We start from the raw sequence: 9,071 nt of genomic DNA on the forward strand, positions 1-9,071 counted from the left end.
TTCCATCTTTGCCATCTCACCTTCATGCAAATATTAAACATGATCCATATGGACTCCACTGGCAGTCCTCATGTTCTTATGATAGTTTGGATACCAGTAGAGGATGAGAATTGTTTGATAATTCCTTGTTCTTATTATAAGATTAGATCAGTTTTCCCAAATATTTCTCTAATAATACAACATTTCTTAATGGTTCCTTATTTGAATTATGTTTCATCCCACTCCTGCTCTATAATGTGCCTTTTCATTTTCCTTTGAGCTTTCTCTAATTGTAATTCTTTGGAGCCTCTAATATCCTTCAAGAAGCAGAATAATCCTGGTGCTAAAATTGTGGACTTTTGTTTCCAAGAGAAGTTTGTAGTTATTTATAGAACTATTTAATTACCTAAAAGCAATCTATCCTTTGATCTTGATTCAATTCTAGACCTACTTCATTGTCCATTTGAAGTTCCCACTCCAAGATACATATATAGATAAATGAATTATTTGGGCTATCTATCCAAATGCATATTTTAAATTGAAAAATAGGCATTTTGAAATTTTATTCATAATTAAGATGTTAAAATAAAGCTTTCTGAAAATGATAATGATGCTAATGATGATATATTTGGCAATAACTGATCGTGTTCAAACTATACAGGATAGAACGAAACAGAATAGAAAACATTTGGGTCAACAAAAATCTACCCTTGTTATATGATTAAGCTATCTAAATCTTTTTTAGCCCCAGAAGAGAGGTGAAAGGTGTTCAAGGTGAGGAAATATGGGAAAGTTTAATTTCAACTAAAAATAGCTAATGAGGGCAGAAGGTCAGGCTACAAAATTATGTTTTCTGCATAGCATGAAATAAATCTTCCTGAATAGGACCGAATGCAGTTTGAAGCAAACATTTTCTAGTTTTTATTCTTTTTTATTTTAAGGAATTGAGTATTCAGAAATAAAACCAATTACTCTTTAGGCATATTTATTATATCCCTGAAGCAAAGGAAAGCAGGACTTTTTGGGATGGGGTTGGAGGACAGAGGGAGAAGAGAACTATGAGAAAGAAAATCATCAATATTAGGCACATCAGTGTGCCCTTCCTTCACTCCAAAAGCTCTTCTCTTACCTAAGCAGATGATCCAATATGAATATCTGTCATTTAGAAAAGCAATCTTGCCTTTTAATTATGCCCTTTCCAACCCCCAAAGTTCAATTCTTCCTTCATAAATTAAGACAGTGTCAAAAATTGTAATGACTAATGCAAGGTTGAATTTTAGTACTTTCCATTAAACCAAATTAAAGAAAATGCTGTCATGTACTCATTTTGATATTTCTCCCTTGCAATTCAATAGTATAAAATTTATCCTTGTTTTAAAATTTAAAAAAAAAACCTAAGCTATGTCAAAAATAATATTTGTGATTTAGGAAGATATTTTTATTTTTTGAAGGCAAATTCTCTTAGAAGCAAAAATTTATGACTGCTTCACACATCTTTCATTGTATAACATACCCATTTGTACTATCTGAAGGGGACAATCAGACAAACAAGCATCAAGGAAAAGCAGGTTAGATGGTCCTTACTTGTTCCCCTCCCGTCATACCACATGGATTGTGGACTATTGATATTTGAAGACTATTTGGATCCAGGTGAAAGAATTATCATTGTTTTGATTCTAGAGCTACCAACTAAATATGTTCCAGAAGGTCCTAGTTCATGTATCAAATGAAGTTGTGTCAATAAGTCAGGAATTTGTGATTTTAGGTGTCCATCTTATATAACCTCTTGAGTGTTTTTATGGGGAGAATTTTCTTTTTCCCAAATCATCACATTTGGAACTAATTGATTATTAGATGTATTTTTAAAGCCTGCTTCTTTTTAAAATATTCTGTGTCTCATTACTTATGCAGCAAGGGAAAATCAAGCTATTAAGTAAATTTATACTAATTATATCATGTAAGTAAGTAGCCTGATAATTGGATTATTTGAAAAGAATAGACGAATTAATGTGAAAAAATCTCAAACTTTTCTTCACCCGTTTCAGTAGAAATATCACACATTAATGTCTACATTAATCATGGCATGTGAACCATTGTGTTGTGTACATTATTTGACATATCTTGTCTACTTATTTGTACTTGTGTAAGTCAGGAATCATAGAATCTCAGAGTTGGAAAGTCCTTCAGGAGACATCTAATCAACTTCATACTAAGTAATGAATTCCTATGGTCATAGCTTCACTAGGTTTTTATCCAGCCAGTAAGAGGAAAGCTTCTACTTACCAATTTAATTTGTGAATGATCTAACTTTTAGAATTATTTTTCCTCATTATATTTTAATTTACCTCTTCTCATCTTCCATGCATAGTTCCTAGTTATAACTTTTGAAGCTGAAAAGAACTAATAAAATCCCTCTCTTTGTTGCAGAACTTCAGATATCTGCGTATGGCTAATGTAGCCCATTGAATCTTTTCTTCATCACACAAAACAGCCCTATTTAATATAATAAATCAATCTTCATAGGCCTAAGACTGTGTGCCATCATATTTTTTTGGTATGCTCACCAACTTATCAACATCCTTAAAAAAGGGCTTTAAAAGGATGCATGCTCTTTGAACCAGAAATACTATTACTAGGTTTGTGCCCCAAAGGAGATAATAAAAATGTTTGTACAAAAATATTCAGTCTTGCTCTTTGTGGTGGCAAAAAAATAGGAAAATGAGGTGCTGTCCCTTGATTGGGGAATGGCTGAAAAAATTGTTGTACATGATGGTGATAGAATACTATTGTGATATAAGGCATGATAAACTGGAGGATTTCAGTGTGAACTAGAAAGGTCTTCATGAACTGATACAGAGTGAAATGAGCAGATCCAGGAGAACATCGTACAAAGAAATTGAAACACTGTGGAACAAGTAAATGTAATCAGCTTTGCTACTAATAGCAATGCAATGATCCAGGACAGTCCTGAGGGACTTAGGAGAAAGAATGCTATCCACAGCAAGAGAAAAAAAACTGTGGGACTAGGAATACAGAAGAAAAGCATATGATTCATCACTTATTCAAATGGGTATATGACTTGGGATTTGATTTTTAAAGATTACTGTATTACAAAAATGAATAATATGTAATTAGATATCAAGTCATAACATATGTATAACCCAGGGCAATTGCTTGTCAGATCCAGGAGTGGGGACTGAAAAGGAGAGGGAAATAAATTGAACCATGTAAACATGAGAAAATATTTTAAAATTAAAAAATTAAAAAACAAAACAAAATAAAAGTGAAAGGGGCATTTGTCATTATAAACAATATCCTTTGTGGGGTCTGGTCAGATCAGAGGCATGGGGAACTGTCACCTCACTCCTAAATATTCCCTCTCCTAATTTTTATAGAACCTCTTCATTATAATCAATAAAAATAAATTTTGAAACTCTTTGAGCAAAAACAAAAATCTAGCCAAAATATAATCATTATTTTAGCTCATAAATGTCTTTTTAAATTAAACGTATTTTGTGTAATCCCTAAATCTACCTTTTTTCTGTAAAATTAGCCATGTTCCTTCTGACAAGTAATATATATGAATGTTCACATTCTTTGAATCAATCACATTTGTATTGCATTTATCTATGTAATTATCTTTCACATTAGATCATAGTCTTTTGGAGGGAAAGAACAATATTTTGCTCAGTTTTTCACAGAAGAATCAAATTGAGTAGGTACTTAAACATTTTAAAATTAATGCTGTAGTTTTAATTTTTCATCGTAGTTGCATTTCTAATAGTCTGAATAATGAAATAATGAACAGTATGAAAGGAAGACATACCAAAGTAGACTGCAGATATGGACAAATCAATTTCTCATCTAGGAGCAAGCAAAAAGAGTGATGTGGTTTAGAAGGCTTATCTAAATTAGTCAGGATGTAAGGAACCTAACTAGATGTGGTGGCACAAGCTTGTAATCCTACCTATAGAATTCTAATGGTATGAGATGCAGAGGCTGCCAGATCTGTTGAGCTCAGAAGTTCTGAGCTGCTATTAATTAAGTAAATCAGATGTCTGCACCAAGCCAGATATCAATATAATAAAGCCTAGGAAGAGGGATGAAGCAACTTGGTTCAAATATTAAAGCTCCTCTGCTGGCCAGGATTGGGATTGGAAAAACCTCCCCTCTTTTTACTAACATAATTTTCTGTGTTTCTATATGTGTGTGGTTAAGAAATGTGTGTGTATGCACAATCTAATATGAGATTATTATATTATTATATTATGCAATATAATACTGAACAAGTGACTCAACCTCTATGGACCTCAAAAATTCCCTCATATTTTTCCACTAAGCAATTTATGGGTTAAGATCTTACTAGTACAAAATGTTCCCAACATGTAGGGAGCACCTGAAGATGAAGAAATTGCAAAGTTTTCCCCTATTAATGAATAAGAATCCACATTGAGAAACAAATCTTGGTCCATTTAGGAATTAGGTGTGCTCACTACAACTTTAGCCTCTGACTTGTCAATAGGTAGTTGTGGACTGGGGAAAGTATTTCTCTGTAAGTTGATTGTGATAGTTTCCTTTTTTAGTTAAACTTTTGATGACAAAAGTATTCAAAATGATCAGGTTATTTTTTTTTACAACTACTATTTTCATAACAAACACTTGACCTAAAACAACTATATACAAACACCACCTTCTCCTGAAAATGGGGTGAGGTTATAGAGAAATGTGACTGATTTCCAAATAGGACAAGAAAATCCCTTCTCATCATTTAAAAGTCACCCATCTTCCTATGATCTGTACCCTAAAGTGACTGACTTTAGCTACAATGCCTATAAAGAATAAATGTTACAGACCCATCACTGAAGACTCTTCAGTGACATGCTCTATTTTTGCAGTCTATCTTTTCTTGAGAGATATTTGGCTGCATTTAGCTCATTTGTTTGCTTATAATTCCTCATAAACACAAAATTCCTGCCCCAGACCCTTGCACCTATCTCAAGCAGCTAAGTATTTCTAGGTATCATTGAATAAGAAGTCCATTATTTAGCATATATTTCCCTGACTTAGAAGGAATGAGAAATCAATCTACAATTTTAGATCAAACCCAGGAGAATGGAGACCTATTTCTAACAGAGAATAATGTGAATGCAGAAGGACTATATTTCTACTGAAAAGCAAAGAAAAAATAGAAATTAATTGAGCTTCATGAGTATAGAGGATGGATCATTGCAACTATTGTCTTTCTATTTCTATAGAATATTAACTGACAAATTCTAGAAGAAAAAAAATAGTTACAGTTGCTAAGCACAAGGTTGCCCTCATCTCAATTGTTTTACTAAACCATATTTTGAGATAACCCAATCCATTAAGTTCCACCCTACCATATAATCACTTTTTCTTCTTAGATATGTATTATGATTTTAGCAAGAGATGGTTAATTGGTTCAATAAGCATATATTTCAGAGAGGGTAAAAAGTTGTGTTTCTCTGTTTGTATCCATTTCATGTGTGTAAGTACATTATCCCAGTAAAAATCCATATAATATTATTTAGTCATCTGTGTGTATCTAGTGAAGTGTTCCTATATTTAAAAACATTCATGTGTGAAAATAATTCATTTTATAAGTAAGGCAAAGTGCTCCAGATTACATGATCCCTACCTCCCCCTTGGCCTAAGATTCTATGAGTAACTGATAATAATGTCATAAAGCATACATTTTACCTTTCTCCTTTCATTATTTTCCATCATTGCAGAAGACTGAACTCTGACTACTATTAGGCTTGATAGCGAAGCTTTTATCTATGCTGTAAGCCTCAGAGGAGCAGTTTCTGCCTCTGAATTCTGCAGCATTTTATATGTGAGCTCACTTTTGAGAGCCCTTTTCAAATGGCCATGTTTCATTTGTGTAGTGGTAGTGATTCAGAAATCAGTAGGTATAACTTGGTCAGTTCTCTTCTAATGCAGTGAAATAGTCAAAGTTCACCCTTTCTCCTATTTGTATAATGTTGCTGATCTTTAAAGGAACTGTCATTTAAACAAGTCAACATATTAAGATGAATTATTTTGAACCTTAAAGCTTTCAGGAGGGCTAGGATTTAACTCACTCTACTTTCTTCTTTCACTGAGTTATAATCTGAGTAGAAAATTGAAATGCATTTTAATAAATTGACACTTTGAGGGAAGAGTGGAGAGACCATTTTGTGTGAGAAGTCCTGTGCTGAAATCTCTACTCTGACAGTGTTACTGCTCTGACTTTTAGAAAGCAATTTTACCTTACCTTACCAAATACTGATTCTGTATTTGTAAAATGGGGCAATTGGATTAGGTATCATATAGTCACTCAATCAAGACATTTATCTAGTGACTCCTATGAGATAGGCAGTGAGCCAGGCCCTGGGAAAGGAAAGAGAAGAACAGAACAATTGCTACTCTCAAGAAACTGGGAGAACACATAGAAGAAAGGAAAGAGGTTCCCTTCTCTATCTCAGTTTATAGTTAAGGAAAAACCCTCCTTATATAAATGGAGTCTCAAAGTGTTAATGAACTGATAAACTAGTTCCAAAAGGTATATCTAGGAGCTGTTCCTTTTGAAAACTGTCAAGATGCCTCTGATCAAATTAAAAGGAGAATAACAGATGATTTGGTCATACCACTGAAGACTATAAATAGCTGAATTCTGAATATATTCTAGTGTTATAGAGAGAAAAAAACATTGTAAACTCTACCCCCACCTTTGCAGCTTTCATGAAGCTTTGATGGGGAGCAACAGAACTAGTGGGAGACACTACATCTAGAAAGAAGACATACTTCCAAAAGGCAGAAGCAAAGAGGGAAGAAGCAACACAAAGGGGTCAGTTTTGGCCTTCAAGAATCATGCTAGTGAAAAAATATCCCTCCCTGAGAGTCCACCTAAGCAACCAATCCTTCAAACATGCTACACTAAAGAATAAACCCATGAGCATTTACAGGTTCTTTAATAACAGGAATTGTGAGTTGCTTTTGACAGATGTGCATCCTATATGTGTACCTCATTACTTTTGACTTTTGTACTCAAATATTGGAACTACTCTTCCCAAGGATTTTGCATATATTTGTGAAAGAAGTTTGCCCACGTTTATGGGGATAGGATGAAATGTTTCATAAATTTTGAGTTTTTTCATATAATTTTAACAAATGCTTTTACTGAGAGGTAATTGAGGTTATTGACTGATTACTAATGTACATGATGTGGTGGAAGCTTCATGAACTAAAATAATAAGAGTACTCCTGTAGCCCAAGGTAGTGTCTATCCTCTTAGGACTCAACTCATAAAAGCAAGTTGGTAAAGTATACTAGATTGAGTAATATACACACATGAATGTGGAATGAATAGAAAATAAATATTTACCACAAAGTAAGTTAGGGAGGTTACTAAAAGTTGGCTTCATCATCCTTCTAGGCATTTAGATTAGCAACCTTGATGGCACTGTTGACTCTTCACATATTCATTTACCATATTTATTTGGTTATCAAATTATGTCTCTGTCTGAAAATTATCTGGAAAATGGTCTTCACTCTTATAGTCACATAACTACATACTTACTTTAAAGCCTCATCATTTCTTGCATGAACTCTTGCAGTAGCCTCTCTGTTTTATATCCATTTCCTTAATTCTCTCCACTCTGATCCAGTCCCCATACAGCTGCCAAAGTGATTTTTTCCCTCTAAAGAGTAAGTCTAATTATATACCCTCTTTTCCTGCCCTTCAGTCAAAAACTCTGTTGATCCCTTAATACCTTGAGTCAAAAATAAATTCTTCTGACATTTAAATATCTTCACAATTTGATCTTTCAAGACATTTTCAGTCTTATACTTTACACCTTATACCTCGTGTTTCAGCCACACTGGTATGCTTCATGTAATTTCTGGTTTCCTTCAAGACTAAATCCAACCAAATAAGTGCCTTCTTTATGAAGACTTTCCAGGCTGTCCCAGATCCTTGGTATTTATTTCCCCAAATTTCCCACTTTAAAGAGCCCTGGAAGGGACTTGTTTCACTTTTGACTTTGTATCCCCAGTGATTCGTACAGAACTTCATAGTTAGTGCTTGATCAATGTATCTCCATTGAATAATGGGTAGGATAAAAAAGAAAGGTTTCATGTAGAAGATCATGTTTGAGCTTAATATTGAATGAAATTCACCACTGCCTCCCTTTTGTCCACTCTCATTGTTCTGTTCCTCAGCCTCCAGGGAGGACAGATCTCATTCTCACTCTTGATGGTAACAACTTTTATATTCTCAGCTCTTCTTCTTCCCCTTCCCTGCTGTCCCATGGACCAGACTGCACTCTAGACTGGCTTCTTTGGAAAGATGGTCTCAGGAGTACAAGTAGCTGAAGAAGGATATTTTATAGGAGATGAAATTTTTAAATGTTCCACGAAAAATAATTCAACAAAAGAAAGACAATTATATTTTGTCTCAGTGCTAACCAAAAATGCATCATTGTGGAAGAAGGCAAAGAGGCCTTACTGGGAAGTGTAGGTGGAACCTTTACTGATCCTTTCAAAAATTTTGTGGGAATTATTTCTGAAAATGACTATCTCTACATTATTTATTACAATGCAAGCTTTGAAAGAAAGGAAGAAAGAAGAGTTAAGTTCCCCTGCTTTGGTCACCAGAACTAGCACCTCTCAAAATAAAATAATCTATGCAAGTCACAATGATTCTGTCAAAAAGAAACTTCGAGGCTTTAAACATGAATGTCAAGCACATGAACCAAACTTGTATTGCTAAGAATCTTGGAGGATCCTTAACTGTAACTTTTGCTAAAAATATAAACTAAATATACTTACAACAGTATTTCACTAAGGGAAAGCTGCCCTGTTCTATATTAAACTAGATATTATATAAATCTGCATAAAATAATCCTAAATCTGAAGTCTAAAAAATATTAAATGAAGCAAGAGATTTTAGGTCACAGAAATGAGTAAGGAGTACCTTCTGGAAATTAGGAATGTTAGTACAAGGAATGAAGGTGGGAAAGGTTGTGCCATTTCTGAGGAACAGCAAGAAAGTCAATTGGTTTCAAATACAATATGTGAGGGGAAGTAAT

General features: G+C 33.9%; 1 pseudogene; it reads left to right on the plus strand.

Annotated features, from left to right (window-relative positions):
* The first annotated feature begins 8,329 nt into the window (after positions 1-8,329).
* LOC123252364 lies at positions 8,330-8,801 on the plus strand (annotated as a pseudogene).
* Positions 8,802-9,071: the final 270 nt, after the last annotated feature.

The sequence above is a fragment of the Gracilinanus agilis genome, chromosome 6 (assembly GCF_016433145.1).
Source record: "Gracilinanus agilis isolate LMUSP501 chromosome 6, AgileGrace, whole genome shotgun sequence".
Classification (NCBI taxonomy): Eukaryota; Metazoa; Chordata; class Mammalia; order Didelphimorphia; family Didelphidae; genus Gracilinanus; species Gracilinanus agilis.